This window comes from Gordionus sp. m RMFG-2023, chromosome 1, assembly GCF_954871325.1.
Source record: "Gordionus sp. m RMFG-2023 chromosome 1, tfGorSpeb1-WG-v2, whole genome shotgun sequence".
Classification (NCBI taxonomy): domain Eukaryota; kingdom Metazoa; phylum Nematomorpha; class Gordioida; order Chordodea; family Parachordodidae; genus Gordionus; species Gordionus sp. m RMFG-2023.
The window spans coordinates 78,055,300-78,069,848 of NC_088775.1; the positions used below are offsets into that span (position 1 = coordinate 78,055,300).

Genomic DNA, 14,549 nt, shown 5'->3' on the forward strand with positions numbered 1-14,549 from the left:
CGCTAATGGATGTCCAATCTGTTTAGCCGTCTATGAATAAAATCTCCGGGTTGAATAATATTCTAAAATCTTCGTTCTTAAAAAATTGAGCTGTTTAACAAAACTAGTTATAAGAATCATTATATATATTACAAAGTTTTTCAAAAAAATACCTTCATATTCTCTGAGATTTGATTCAAATGGTCACCTTATAAAGGGTGATAAACATGCAGATATTCAAGTTCAACCGACTTTTTTTTAAGGAATTGTTCTAGTTGATTAAGAAAACGGAACTTATTACCTTTAGTAAGAGTCCCCTAAATGAATCACACGAGTCCGACTATTTGCAGGTTTTAACCAGGTATTTCTACAACCTTCCCCTAAGCCAATGATGATATTACACCCTTTTACTGTCTTACTACCAAATCAAAATTAGAAGGGGCACATTTCCTCTACCTTCAATTACAATCTTACGTCATAAATTCATACCCAGCCCCTATCTTGAAGAAGTGCCTAATTTTATCCACCAATACAAATGTAATGGCAATTTAACTCGGTTAAGTAAGATAAAGAACTAGTCAAATGACATTTTCGATATCGTTCCAATCTGGACATCGCACATTTATATTTAAACTATTTATCCCTTTCACGCAAAGGATAGGAATATCTACTTCTATATCGAGGTCGAGCTGGACAACTTGAGCAAAATATTTAAGGGGGCTGAGTAAAAAGTTATGCAAATTAATGTGTTCTGCCTTCATTAAAAAAATTAAAAACGGTGGGGCAATTTATACAAAATTATTTTATGAGTAGGGCGGAAAATCCCAAGTCAAACATTTCCGCCAACCCATCCTATTTTAGTCACATCGTGTCTTTTTTAAAGCACCTAGTGACTTTTTGAAATTTCAGTGTCCTTTTTCAATGTTAATTTAATCCGGATAGAGCATTATGTGTTTGAAAAAGGAATGATATGACTAAAAAAGCAGTATGGCTTTGCCTAATTTAACTATTCTCTATAATGGTCACTACTGATTGGCCAATTAAAAAGAATATGTAATTTAAAACAGATGTCCAAAACCGAACCCGGGTTTAAAAAATTATCTATTTTCAGGCCAGCAGATTTTTTAATAAAAATTTCGGGTTTTAAATTTTCCTATTTTTAGGCCCGGACCTGGTAGGTTTCTGATTTCAGCTGACTTCCCTCCCCACCCTTTTATAAAAATAAATATTTGAATCGGTAGTATTCCTGAACATTCATTCATTAATTATTTATAAATAATGTGTGAGATAACTCGAAAATTTAGGCAATAGGCAAGAGAGGGAGAAAAAAAAGCCAAAAAAAAATAAAATAATGATAGATTGTCGTCCTTGATTCGAAACGAATTAAATATATTTTTTTAGAGACTAGTATTTCTTGGAAAGGACCGTGTTTACCTTAGGCAGGGAAACTCCCTTCCCAACATACATTCGCAATAGAAACCTTCATAAGACTATTAAAATCATTTTATAATTATTAAGTTTTATAAATTATATATATTTTATGAGAATGATTTGTTTTTTTATACATAATTTTATTTATTTAGGGATAGGCTTTTTTTATCATTTAAGCAGATAAGATTTTTACTAAGGATAACAATTAGGTATATCGTAGTGTTGCGAATGTTACTTTACAGTTGCTCGTTATGGTTACTTTGGGGTTTTAAAAAACGCGTTTTACATGTTTTTTTTGGAAAAAATATATTGCGTTTTTATCGTTACTTTATTTTAGTGTTTGTAACGTTACTTTTTTGACGTTATATGTAAACCCTTATTTGAGAATTCAATCAACGAGTTAATTTGTAAATGTTAACACTAATCATATTTTCATTAAATTGGCGTTTCATAACTTTTTTTAACCGGAAGCAGCATTTTATAATAATAAGATTCGATTTGACGTATAGAAAAATAAGTTTTTGTAGATATCTAAAAAATAATCAACCAAAGCATCTAATTTTAAAAATAAATAAATGGTCAATATTAGAGGTGTATCGAAACCGATTTTTAATCCAAGGCTAAAAAAAAATATCGAAATCTCACAAAATAAATAGCTAGCGTCAACTGATAAAAAAAAAATCCATATTTCTATTTAGTCTTATCACCCATCCTCTATCTCTAACTCAATTCAATTCTTATCTCCGATTTCTATGGGATCCACTAAGGTCACATGCAATTTAGGATTATTTTATACAAAAAAATTTCTATCTGCTAACAATAAAAATTATGCTAGATCTAATTACCAACTTACATTAGGATATAAGCTAATCAATAAATATTACTTGTATCCCGTGATTTGTGCCTTGTGATTAACATAAAAATTTGAGTATTGATATTCGCAGTTTGAGATTACAAAGAAAAGTTTGTTTTCATGAAAATTGTTTACTCTTTGGTTAAACTATCAATAAATTATAAATATATACAAAAAAATCATTGTTTTTTTAAATGACAGCTGTGAGTCAGAGGGTTTGAGATATGGATGGGTGATATAAAATCAAGAGTAGAAGGTTGGTGCTTCGATTCCCGGTGGTAGGGATTTTTATACCGAGAGGGGGAGAGGTATGGTATGACACAAGATTGTCAATGAAATTGAAGATGGGTAAATAGTTATGACGTTATAGTCATTTGAATTTAATTATAAATTTGATTTCCTTTTTGGCTGATTTTGATAAGGTTAGAAGGAAACAATGGCGTACGCAGGGGCAGGGGGACAAATCCCCCACCCTCCAAAGCCAAAAATGCAGATGCCGGATATATTTTTCAAAAATATTATTGTTTATATTAATTTATATTTGTTAATATTTATTCGTATCTCATATTAAATATATATTTAATTACATTTATTATCACATTCATAAGTTATTTTATCAATTAATTTCGATTTCAAGTTTTCCGGCGTAATATTTACTTATTATTTTCAAATTTCTAATGGCGTAATATTTATCTACCATTTTGAAATTTCTAGTCAAATAATAATTATTTCTGAAACTTCTGGTACAACAGGGAAAAAGAAACCTTGTCCAACGAGATAGAGTCTCTGTCATCAAGCAGTAACAGATTTTAAGGAATTAGAAGAGCCAATTATTTGCTATTACTGAAATGTCATAATGGCTTGAAAGAAATATTTCCTCAGAAGCAAGAAAATTATTGGATTCAATGCTTATTCCAAATTTTATTTCTCATTAGAATGTATTATTTAATAATAACTATTTTAAGTATTACTTTTCAAAAACATGACATTGACTTGATTAAGAAGATGAGAATAGCGGAGAGTATTTTATCAGAACTCAAGGAAATTCGGGCTAATATTGATGAAGAATTTCATATTTTATTGTTGAGTCAAAAGCAGAGCTATACGTGTTAAATATTTGTCTCCCTCGCCTTGTAGCAAGGCAAGCTCATCGTTAAAACATTAATATAGGATCAGTAGAAGAGTATATCTTAGATACAGATACATTTATAATCCAAATAAATGAATTTTTAATTCATCATGCAGCACTTACTAATCTGCAAATATTACTTCCAGAAAAGCCTTCCCAACCTTTTCAGATGGTGATAGAAAAAAAATATTTGTTAGATTTTTATAATGAAGATGTTAAAGTATCTTATGATGCCTTACTAGATGAATAACTATGTTTATAAGATTAACTATGGTTGATATAGTCCCAAAAAATGGTATGGATGCTCTACATTATTTCAAACACATTTTAGATTAAATTCCCAATGTATTAAAAGGGTTTATAAACTCTTCCCATTAGTAAACTAATGAGAGAACATTCTCTTTTTTAAGAAGAATAACAGAGGTCTGCAGAAGTACCATTTGCAGGGCACGGCCCGGATTTTTTTTTAAAGATTTTTTACGGCCCGGCCTGGGTTTCTTTTTAAAAATTTTCAGGCCCGGCCTGGCTTTTTTTAAAAAAAATTTTAGGCCCGGCTTTGCTTTTTTAAAAAAAATTTCAGGCCCGGCCCGGCTTTTTTAAAATAAAATTTTCAGGCCCGGCCCGGATTTTTTAAAAATAAATTATATTTATTTTTGATTTTTATAGCTAATAATAACGATTTCAAATATAGGCTGTTAAAAAATACAGCCCGGCCTGGGTGTTTTTTTAAAAATAATTCAGGCCCAGCTTGGGTGTTTTTTTTTAAATTCAGGCCCGGCCCGGGGCCTGCAGGTCTCTGAAAAACATACCAAGAAATACAACATCTGAAAGTAGATTGAAAGGTTTGGATCTTTTAAATATTCATAGGTATTTGACGACAAGCAAGGATGAGATAATTGAAAAATTAGCTCAATCCCAACGAAGATTGGATACATTGTAAATATATAACATACAAAATACAATTATTACTTAGAAACTTTTTGTGTAAAGGCTCAAAAAATTCAAATTTCTATTTTGGGTGATTTAAGTGATTCTTTACATATAATTTTTTTATAATTCACATTAATTTAAAATTGTGTATTAGGAATAGTTATTAGTCCTAATAAATTTATGCTTGATATTTTTAAAAAACAATGTTTCTATAAAAAATTTATTATCCCCCCCCAGACCGAATTCCTGCGTACGCGCCTGGAAGGAAGGCGTCAATTTTTTTTGGAAGGGGGAAGGTTAGGTGATAAAATAGATATTGATTTAGATGGGTGTATAAACTTTACCCATCGGGACCTATTACTGAAACCATCCTAATCGGCAGGTAGAAAAATATGGAGGTTATAAATAACAGGGATGTGAACCTGGACCCGGACCCAAAACCCTCCTGGACCCTCGTATTTTACTGAACCCGGACCCGGACCCTTTTAAAAATAGGAGGGTCCAAGGGTTCAGGGTGTTAAAAATTTTTAACTTAAAATTTTTTTTTTTTTAATTAATGTAAAAATATAATTTTTAAAAAATAATATAAAATTTTTATAATTTTATTAATTTTTAAAAAAATAATATAAAATTTTTATAATTTTTAAAAAATAATGTAAAATTTTATTAATTTTTAAAAAATAATGTAAAATTTTTATAATTTTATTAATTTTTTGCGTGGAATCTCCTTCCTAAAAAATAGTCACTTTAAAACATAATTGATAAAGCAAGGGATGTTGTAAAATATTTAAGAACTCCCACAATTGTTAGAATATTAAAATCCATGAAAAGGTAAATGGCAATTTTAGATTGCACAACACGTTGGTCCTCTATGTGTATGATGCTAGAGCGATTATTAAGTTTGAAAGATTTCTGTAATGATTTTATCATAGGAGCATGTGAAATCATTTTTTCAGAAGATGATTGGAATCAAGTAAAAGAGCTTACTAGTGTGCTGGTTCCTTTAAAAACAACATTAAGAGTGCAAGCTGAACAATTATGTTTATCGGATTTTTATGGCATATGGTTAAGATGTCGATTAGAGTTAGGGAGATAAGTTCTTTTTCAAATGAAGTATTAGAAAATACGAAAATAAGAGAGCAACAATATTTACAAAATAGTGTTGTATATGCTTCGATATATTTAGACCCGCGATATCAGGTTTTATTAAGTAGTGAGCAAAAACAAATGGCTATAGACCATCTTGAAGATTTATGGCATACCCAAAACTCTATTATTTACAATACATTGGTGGTTACAACAATATCTACTGGTTGTAGCGATAACAATGATAATGATAACGATATTGATGATCTGGAAATTTTACTATTAGATAGAGAAAAAAAATTAAATTATCCTGATAGAAAGGAGTAAAAAATATCTATTGTATCTTTAATAGAAAAGTTCTCGGAAGTTATGAGAATAAATAGAGATGCAAACATTTTAAAATTCTGGGAAGAAAATTCTTCAATATATCCAGAATTATATACCTTTTCTAGAATCGTCATGGCTGTACCGGCGACACAAGTACAATAATTTATGTATTATAAAAATGACTATCTATTTTAGGTAAGCGTAGAACGTGGATTTTCATCGTTGACTAATTTACGTGGAAATCTGAAGGATGATATTTTAGAAGATATCATGATTGTGCGATTGAATAAAATATTTTAAATATAAATTATCTCATTTCGAATTATAAATGTGTATATATTGAAGTATAATAAAAAATGAATGAAAAAGTCTATTTTGAGTCATTATTTTTATGTTTCCTCTGAACCCAGACCCGAACCCTGGACCCGGGTCCTTTTTAAATTTATTACCGACCCGAACCCGGACCCTTTTTTTTGTCGAAGGGTTCACATCCCTGATAAATAATACTTTTTAAAGGAGGTAGTTGTTAAACGGCTCGTTTTGAGCCGATTTTTAAAAACGGCTAATTCAATATATTAGCCAGGAAAATATTTTCTAAGCCTCGAGATTTAGCTAATAGATGTCCAAACCTTTGTTCCTTCTATAAACAAAATCTTCAGGCTTGCGTAATACTATTCTGGACGAAATATTGAGTTAGCCGTTTTTAAAAATCGGCTCAAAACGAGCCGTTTAACAACACTAAAAGGGGGTATAAAATTTAGAAAGAAAATAGTAAACATTATTTTCATTATCATTAACCAAAAATTTATAGAGAATAGGTTCTCCTATTTACTTTGAAAAAAGGCGCCATGGCGCAAAAAAATAGATAAAAATTATGGTTTAAAAAATATATAAACATTGGATTAAAAAATAAATAAATTGTAACATGGAAAATATGGGAAAATTCTTCTTTTTTTAAAGTTTATAAACTTTATTTTATATTAATGGGTTATGATGCTTATGGGAAAAAAAATTATTAAAATTTATTTTCCTAAAAAGTAACAACAACAAATAATATACATTTAATTTATACAATATTTTTTTGTGGTATAAAAAAAAAGGGGGAAAAAGATAGAATAAACAAAAAATTTTTATATATAAAAAAAACATAATTATTTTTTTTTTTTTAAAAACCTGAATAAAAATGACCAATTTAAATAACTGTTTTTTGCTCACTCTCCACAAGTCGTCGGGATAAGATAGTTTTTTTAAAATCTATATAGATGGCTCGTTATTCAAAAATACCCATTCAAAAGAGGTGGTCACTCCCGCAAATGGCCGCTAACTTAGAAGGTTTATTTTGTGGGGTATGCCTTTTTTCCAAAGAAATTAAAATACTAAAAAAAAATGTGCATAAAAAATATTATTTTTTTATATATTGCGTGTACATTGTACTTTTAGCGATAGGGGGTGAAATTATATTTTCAATAAAAATAAATTATAATTATAAACTTTATATTTGTGCTATGTATATCTTAATCTACAAAATATATTATATTTTCCGGGTTATAATATCTTATCCAATGGACATTACAGAGTTTGAAAAATTTGTAAACAAAAGTGAAGATTTTTTTTATTCAAAATTTTTGATTTCATCTTAGATTTTTTTAAGCATGAAAATTATAAAAGATTTTGGAATTTTTAGGTATAATTTGATCAAAATTTCTTTTATTCTATTATTAATGGATAGCGTTCCGTTTCAGTGATTAACTCCCAAATCTCGGTTTAGTAACTATTACCCATAGTTGGGTAATGACTAAATGTCAGATTCGGATCAATCTACCCGGGGAAAATCCGTTACCATTAAGGCTTTTATTTATATATTAGTTTCTTTCAAATTTGAGCTGCTATATTTTTAAGAAAAACCCCGAGTCCAAAGTGAATATTTTCAGCTTAAAACTTTAGCCGGCTAATAACTGGCTTAAACGGTTTAAAATATAATAAACTGATCCAAACTTATTGGGAAGGGGCTTGTTGTAAAGGATAATTTTTTTACCAATATTTTTAATTTAATAAAAAAAATATCCAATTTTTTTATGTAAAAAAAATACTTTATGCGAAAACTAACTATATTTGAAATATGGCCTAAATATATTTAGCGACAAAATATTAATATTTAATATTTTATCATGCAAAATGGATAAAAATATATTTAAGAAATCAGAGAGCTTGCAAGTCCACCTATTTTTCTTATAGCCGCAACGTGTGGAGGGGAGGGGACAGTCTTAGGAAAAATAAGCTGTTTTTGCCTGATTTTTATCAAAAAAGGGTGGATTTTTTCACATCCTCCAGTCATATTTGTTGAAAATTAATATTCAGCGGGTATGGAGGGGGGGGGGGCGGTATAAAATTATCCCGATATTTTTTTGAGAGATATGAAACTTTTATTTTTTTTAAAAATATCATCATATTTTGTTTAGGGGGGGGGGCAGAGATTTCAAGTAGTTGGCAAAGTGTACCTATCCAACCCCTATAGTACGCATGTTTGAAGGATTCCGTCATGCGGCGACTAATAAATGGGATATATATTTAACCTTTTTTAAAAAAAAGTGCCTTTTTCGCATATTTGTGTCAATATTTCGGCAAATGGTAAAAATTTGTTAGGAGACTCTAATCATTGAATATTCTATATAGTTAATAGGCTCCTGTCAGAGTCAAATACAAAAAAAACAATGCCGATGGGCATAATAAAATTTTTTTGTTCGATGAAAAAAATAAATAATTATGAATAAATTAAATGGTAATGAATGAGGTGTATTAACCCCTCCCTTTGTACCCCCCCCCCTTTTTTATATTTTTCCGTGCATATTATTTATTCAATATATATGTATTACTAATGTGCTATCATCGTCAAAAGGTATAATGTGAATGAATGAATTAATCAATCATTCGGTGTCGAAAAATAATCATATATTAATCATCAAAATAGTAGGGTACGTACATATTTTAATAAAGTAATGCTTTTTTTCGCGAAATAATTAATTAATTAATAAGTTTTTTTTAAAGTATTAATATGGGTGTCACCAAATATTAAATAATTATATATTCAACATTTATTCTTTGATTGGTATTTCAATCCCGATTTATAATATTTAATTACTGTCGAGTCCCATAGGGTAAAATAGTAATACCGACAAATATTAAACCGGCCTGACCATAGCCCAAAAAATATATTAATTTTATATTTCCTTTTTTCCATCTCCCTAGATTTAATTGGTGTCACTTATCACAATTTTAAAAAAATATATATTATTTATCAGAAAAGGAGTTAACAAAGAAATTTTTTTTACAATCCGGCAGCATTTTAGATCAAAGAACATGTCCAAATCCTATTATATTATAGTGCGCACAAATTGAGCGTTTCAAACGCTGTGTTGCAAACGCAAATAATGCATTTCAAATGGCCTCGTGCAAATTGATAAAATTACTGTTTGGCGTTAGCAACTATTTTAAAAAACACAAATAGGTTTACTTTTTCTTTACTTTTTTTATTATTGTAATATTATATAAAATGTAATATAAATAATTTACTTATATCCTAAAAAAAAGAATATTTTGAAATAAGAAGGCAGACGATAATATAATTTTCAAAGACAAATCCTTTTTTTAGACTTATTAAATATTGAATAGACGATATTAACAAAAAAGGCAACCTCAATTTAAACAAGGAGTGCGTTACGTTTTTTAAAAAATTACGGCAAAACGTAAACGCTCATTGTGTGCTTTATTAAATTGTTTTTACATCATTATTGGAAATTGGTTTTAATTCAGTTTCACTTTCTAATTACCTAAAATGTTTTCATTTTTCTCATGATAATTTTTTTTTGTGATGAATAAAATAGTAATAGAATAAATGAAATGATCATGATAAAATTATCTGAGCCATTTTAGATTAAAGCCTAAACAACAGATTAGGATAATATTTTTTTTATAGTTTAAGACAGGGTTGGCAAGTTGGCCAATTGACCGGTCAAATTCAGTCTATTGACCAGTATTTGACCTGGTCAAATATTCTAAAAAAATTAATATGTTTGAAAAAGGAAAATAATATAGATAAATCTTATCACAATGATGCTTATTAATTAGTTCTCCATTATCAATGGGAGCATCTTATTAGTAGTGAGTTTAATGAAGCATGTGATATAATACAATAAGCATTTTACGATGATTAAAATATTTCAAGTGATATCATAAATTTCAGAAGTAAACCCGGCATATTTATAACAAAATATGCGGAAAACAGTAACTTCCATAAGAAACAATCAGATTTCGGTACCGGTGGAATAGGCTTTGCCTATTAAGAAAAATGCTATTTTAATAACATTTAGTCCTAGTTCTTCTTAAGGGGGAAATATTCATATGGAAAACAGAAATAGATTGAGGACCTCGACAACAGTAAAATTGATTATAAGAAAATTAATATAACATATGAATCAAAATAAGATTCTGCCACGCAGAGAGAAACATTAATTATAGAATGACAATGAATTTATAAAATTAATATTATACAATTTTGTCTTAAAAAATATTTCTATGAATTTGACTATATTTGACTATTGACCGATATTTCACCGGTCAAATATACAACTATGATATACATTTTTCCTAAGTACGTTTAAAATAAAGTTGTTATAAATTAGGGATGTATATACCTTTTTAAAAATATCGGATCAGCCCAATCACTCATTTCTAATATAGGGCATAGACAGGTTAAATGTCGTTAAACGCCATAATCCAGTATTTTAGCCAAAAAATATTACGTAAACCTGGAGATTTAGTTATAGGTCTCAAGACATTTAGGCCTCTATTAACGAAATCTCGAGGGTTGCGTAATATTATCATGGCTAATATCTTAATTTAAAATCGGCTAAATTGAACCGTTTAATAAATAATACTAGACTGATCCGATATATCAAAATGGTCGTTAAAAATTTTTAATTTACAAAAAATTGGAATAGCCTTATTTTATTTTATATTTTAGGTATCTTATCTAGGTCATTTCCAGACAGAACGTTTTTTCAAAGCGGTTTTTGGGTAATGTTACCAGCTATTTTTTTTATTTCCAAAAAAAATGTTAAATTCTAGAATTAATTTTTTTTATATAATATAAAATTTCAAAAAAACAATCCGGACTCATATTTCAAAACGCCATTTAATCGTTATTAAAATCAAACCAGTTTGTTTTCTATTTACGATGAAAAAAATGGGGATCAAAATTGTTTTTTTTAAATATTATATTATATTAAAAAAATTAATTCTGGAAGTTAACATTTTTTTTGGAAATAAAAAATTGATTGCTGATAACATTACCCAAAAACCGCTTTAAAAAAACGTTCTGTCTGGAATAGTGTTGTTAAACGGCTCGTTTTGAGCCGATTTTTAAAAACGGCTAACTTAATACCTCATTCAGAAAAATATTCCCTAAGCCTGAAGATTTTGCTCATAGAAGGAACTAAGGTCTATACAAATATTATAGAAATCTTGAGGCTTAGGCAATATTATTCTGGCTAAAATATGGAGTTAGCCGTTTTTAAAAATCGGCTCAAAACAAGCCGTTTAACAACACTAGTCTGGAAATGGCCCTAGACATTTTTCCCCCCTAATTTGATCATTATAAATCGAATCGCGTATCTGCCTCTAAAACGCTGTATCGGTACACCTCTATTTGTATTATATTTGTTATCCAAAAGAGTGGTTGTTTTATTTTTCAGATTAGACTAACTTTTGGCGGCTGCCCTAGCTAGCCTTTTTTTAAAGTTATTAAAACTTAAGGGGCATTTCGAAATTACGATCACATTTTAAATTTATTTTTTTTTAAATAAGCTGATATTAAAATAAAATTTCCCCTTTTTCCAGTAGTGTTAAAAAATGCAGCAATTTACTACAATATTATTATGTTAGACGCTATTAAAAAGTGAGCTAGGTCGATCTTTTATACGCTTTATTTTTTATGGCTGGTATAAATATTATTAATTTAATTACAATATCGCTTTTTTTCATCTTATTTATAATTATTTTTCCCATCTCTTTTTTTAATTCCCCTAATAGTTACTTTTTTTTAAAAAAAAATATTCCCTCTTTTTTATTTTAAAGTGGAAGGAATTAAATAATTTGAAGGATAATGCCATATGTAAGAGTCTGGCAGCGGGTTTGAGGGGGTTTATGATTTAAATTGTAAAACAATATAATAAAAATTTGGTTATTTATTTTGCTAAAAAGGAGAGGGGGTGGTGGTAAATATAAAATTATAATGTTGTATGTTCCCCGATAATGTAAACTTTAATAATTAATAATTAATATATTACATTTTAAATCATTTATTTTACTAGCTTAAAGAGGTCACTTGATTTTTTAAATCAAGCTTTTATGAATTTGAAATCTCTTTAAAATAAATATAAATAATATCAATATAATTAACTTAAAATAATATTAAGAATTTAGACGTCAATCAAGGTGTCCTCCACAAAATCGCTCTGTTCAGGACATACCCTTAGTAATGAAGTGTTATTAAACGTTCAATAAACTATAATAAATTCATATAGAAATGCCAATGTATTCACTTAATGTAAAATTTTTTATCTAACTTTAAAAAAATCCTCTAAATTTAGAATAGCTTCTAAAAAAATTAGAGATGTAAAAAAAATATATTATATACCATGAAAAAATATTTTAAATAATTAAAATTATGTTGGAATCAAATACAAATAAATTTATGATAGATTAAAAATGAACATTAATTTTCCTAATAATATGTTAGATTAAATTTTAAAGAGATATATTTGTTAGTTGTTAGAAATGAACATTGGTTTAAAAATAATTAGAGCCAAGCTATATAAAAATTTCTTTTTAACCTGAGCTTGTCCTAAAAATAAAATTTTATTAATTTTTTAAGGTGTTGCATATCCAAAATTTTTAATTGAAAAATATATATGTTTTTGAAAGCCCAAGCCCAGCTTTGGGACAACTATCAGGGTTATACATAATTTTATTTTATATCATCATTTTTAGAATATGAATTACAGTATTTTTGCATATTATTATTATCTTGTTTTTTATGGTAAATTTAGATAAATTGTTGTAAATGACTAATTTGTATATCTCATTTTTTGAAATTTACTTTGGTAGTATATATATATTATACATATGTCATATTGGGATATGGGATCCATTGGGATTCAGTATCTTTATGGTTAAAATTAATTAAAGGCAAATTTTAAATTGGAATCTGATTTGATTAGAAATGTATTCCAAGTATATAGCATCCAAACTAAATTTCATATAATTTTGCCTATAATTTTAAATATTCTTAATTTATATCAATTTTTATATAGATTTTTTATATTAATTTTAAAAATTTACAAAAGTTTATGATAAAAATTGTTTGAAATTTATAGGGTAGATATTCCCAATCAATAGATTTTTCAAATTTAAAAATCTCCCTCAGTAAATGATATAAATTTGAGATTCCAAATCCCTTGTAGACTCTATCCCAATATGATGGAAATTTGCAAAATTACATTAAGATAAAACTATAACAGGTGTATAACCATTAGGGATGAATATCCCCCCCCCCTCACAAATCTGCCTGTTCTTGTAAATATCATCTTAAGCTAATAAAAATTCACCTACTCCTTCATCCACTCCTCCTCTCAGCAAAAAATATATCATATAAGGAAGAATTTGAAAGAAAACTTTATAACTTTTAAAAATAATGACTATAATTTTTTTTAGAAAAAAACCATTTTAAAAATAAAGGTAAAAACCCAAAATTATTTTTATAAAATATAATATAGTCAAATGCCTACAATAAGTGAACTTAAAGATCCAACAAAATTTATCTGGAAAATATTCACCTAATAGTCCCTACTCCCCCCCCCCCACCTTTAACAAAATTCCAATGATATAAAATATAAACAATATTCTCAAATTTTGTTTATATTTTAATTACCTGTATAATAATAAATTATCTATGCTACCAACTAACACTATCTTTAGATCACAATAAAAATCTCATGGTATAAAATAAGTATTAATGTTTTAACAATTGTCTAGAATTTGGATATTTTATTATAAATATAATTAAAAATCTTTAAGAAATTAATAAACTTCAGTTTTTGAGAATAGATTAATAGGTAAATTTTGTTAAAAAAATTCGAACCTACTTTTTGAAATTGGTGTGTACCAAATGATTTTAAATACATTTGGATTACCAGGGAAAATAGCTTCGAAATTATACTAATTTATACAATGACATATAATATAATTTTACATACAAGATTCTAAACTTTTTATAATATACCATATAATCAAATAATTTATTCTGAATTAAATTATCATCGATAATTTTAAAAAGAAAAATGCACATTTAAAAAAATCTTTAAATATAAGAATATTTTTCTCTTTTGCTACATTGTAAGGAATATAAAATTAGGACTATTCCTGAAAACTTACCATTATTAAAACTAATAAGAACTATAAATTCATAGGAGTAGCAATGGGAGAAGGAATTCTCAATTTAATAACAAATTTCCCATTTCACTAACCCCTCTCCTCCTCCATAGTATTATTAAACAATATATCACTCTAACCCATAATGATTGCTGTAAACAATAACCATTTTTAAGGAAAATAGCGTAAGTGACAAAGCACTATTGTTTTTAGAAAATAGCATAAGTGACAAAGTACTATTGTTTTTAGAAAATTTTAACATAACCAAAGGACTACAATAAGTAGACCTAAGGATCTTCAAAAAACACCCAATATCTACTTAACTTA

The 14,549-nt window shown here is 27.7% G+C and overlaps 1 protein-coding gene across 2 annotated transcripts in view; it reads right to left on the bottom strand.

Annotated features, from left to right (window-relative positions):
* Positions 1–14,008, bottom strand: part of LOC135931602 (uncharacterized) — a 37,444-nt gene extending 23,436 nt beyond the window's left edge. Inside the window, exon 1 of one of the 2 annotated variants that reach the window (XM_065468838.1) lies at positions 13,937–14,008. The gene's annotated coding sequence lies outside the window, so the exon portion shown is untranslated. Of the gene's footprint in view, positions 1–13,880 lie in introns of both variants that reach the window. The other variant, XM_065468837.1, reaches the window with a different exon arrangement.
* Between the last annotated feature and the right edge of the window lie 541 nt (positions 14,009–14,549).